The sequence below is a fragment of the Bos javanicus genome, chromosome 7, assembly GCF_032452875.1.
Source record: "Bos javanicus breed banteng chromosome 7, ARS-OSU_banteng_1.0, whole genome shotgun sequence".
Taxonomy (NCBI): domain Eukaryota; kingdom Metazoa; phylum Chordata; class Mammalia; order Artiodactyla; family Bovidae; genus Bos; species Bos javanicus.
The window spans coordinates 1,424,798-1,427,240 of NC_083874.1; positions in this window are offsets into that span (position 1 = coordinate 1,424,798).

The following is a 2,443-nucleotide window of genomic DNA, read 5'->3' on the forward strand; positions in this document are numbered from 1 at the left end:
CCTTGTGCACAACTGCTGAGTCACTTTTCAATAAATACAGCAAAACAACATCAAGGAAACGTAACAACTTTTCTTTCTTAACAAGTCGGTAATGTAAATTCCTTTCTAGTGGTTACACAAGCTGACTACATGCTTTGTCATAAATTAATTTCAAAGGATTTACTGCCAGAAAGACTGTAATGAAACTATAGTTCTTGGCCATAATGAAACTAAGGATATACATAAGAATTCCATGAAATTGGCAGTTTAAAATCAAATTGGTTATAATCAATTAGAAAGATTTAAATAATTTGGAATGTAAATAAATGTTTTATATACCATGTAGAAGTATAAATCTGAGAGTATACTGAAGAAAGTAAACAATATAAAAGAGGACATTAGCCTTTTTATGTGATAAGTGTATAAAAATACACAATATACTTTCATCTGTTAATCATTTAACCTGGCATGATAGTCAAAATGTTTAATAACAAGAACATTTCCTGCATTAATGGTGGATTCTTTACCAACTGAGCTATTAGGGAGGCCCAATAACAAGAACAGTAACGCTAAACAATATGTGGATAATAAAGTTTTAAATATATTTGGATTCTGTAAGTAAACAGTGTATATTTTAAAACTCCTTACCAAGTGATCTGTTGTACCAAACTATTCATCGAGTCATTCTTATAATTTCCAAGAAAAAAATATGCATATGAATTTTAAAGGATTACATGTTCGTTGCAGAAAAAGGGAAAAATACACAACAGTAGGAAAACAACTTTTCCTAGTATTTAAGACTACTATTCATTAGTCATTATTTTGGTGTTTTTTCCCCTGTATTTATCTTTTTCAAAGTTGAACTCACATCATTTATGAAATTTTTATTCTGCCCTTTTCATTAACCACAAAACATTCTTTGTAGCTGCCAGAAACTCTCATCCACAATGATGAGACTTGGAGATAAACAAAAACCACCCAAATGAGAACAGGAACCATTTATCAAGAGCTTGCTATAGAAGAGAAGTCAGCCACCATTACCTGTGTTTGGCAGAGACTAAAAGGTAGTCAGAAGAGTGGGAACGCCTTATGGTGAAAGCAAGGGAGGGCTTCAGGTATGCTCTGATCAGAGACTGCTGGTGGGGAAGCAGGATGCCTTATGTGTTTGGTTTGGGGCGCATAATCGGCTTCCTCTTGATTGGTGGAGAAGTCTAAAAAGGTGGGCAACTGGTAGTCATTGACCAAGTCCTGACTGCTGTAGAAGTTGTAGTTTGGCTGGCGGGTGGAAGGGGGTCCGGTTGATGCACAGGTGGTCATAGGTGGCTCCAGTCACTGTATAGTCAGTCTCAAACATAATTTTTTAAGTTAACTGGCTTTTTCTAATATATGCTATATTGTGCAAAATTTGGAAAATATTAAAAATTTTAAATCACTTATAAAAAGTCATTTATAACCCTTGCCCATGCACATTATATGTAAACAAATAATGCTTGGTGTTACCTAACTGCTATTGTGTATACTTGGTAACTTCCTTGCTTCCTAACAATACACATGCTAGCATTTTCACTTCAAACTCTGTAATGGACCTGCATGATGGTCCATTCTTCAGAATACTTATTTCCACTTTTTTCCTGTTATACTTCGGTTAACATTCGTGCATAAATAATACATTTGGGTGATTCAGATTATTCTTTGGATCGAGATAAACGCCAGACTGTTTTCCCCTTTTACCAGCATCCTATAAGAAAGGTTCCTCTCGAACCCCAGCCTTGTCACGACTGGGCGTTTTAAATTTTAACAAGATGATTTATATTGTCAGGCACGTGGTAATGTCTTGGCGGAATGGCGTTAGGGTCCCGGTGAGGTTGGGACATGAGGGATGCAATCTTTCCCCTCTGCTCTAAACGGGACTTGGTCTTCATCTTTCAGAGCAGAGCTTTCCTGGGATTGCAGGAAGGACTGATTTCGTTTTCAACCGGCGGGCGTTTCAGTTTCCCTCTCGGAATAGCGTAGGGCTGGTGAACTGCCTATTTCCGCAGGATTCTCGGCGCTCCGGCTCAAACGTTAACTCACCACCTCTGATCAGAGGTCCTGCAAATTCCAACCGTGGGCCCAGGGAGTCGGCCGGAGAAGGGAGGAGACCTCCGGCTTGCTCTCCCCCTACCTGAAGAGGCAGAAGAAATGGGACCAGGAAAGACCAGACCCCAAGAGCCGGCTGGAGACCCCGCCCCACCAACTTGAACATTCCCAGGGAGTCCGGGCTCAGACGAAGAACCGGTGACCTGACTAACGAAAATTCCAAACAGTGCCCAACTCGCAGCACAGATACCCGACTCCTGAGGGCGCCCAGGATCCCAGCTGACCGCTGACAAACGCTGGACATCCCTCCTGCAGAGGTGCGCAGGCGGGCCGGAGCCCAAGGCGCACGCGCGTAGGAGGCGGGGCCGAGGCTGGAGCGCACCGA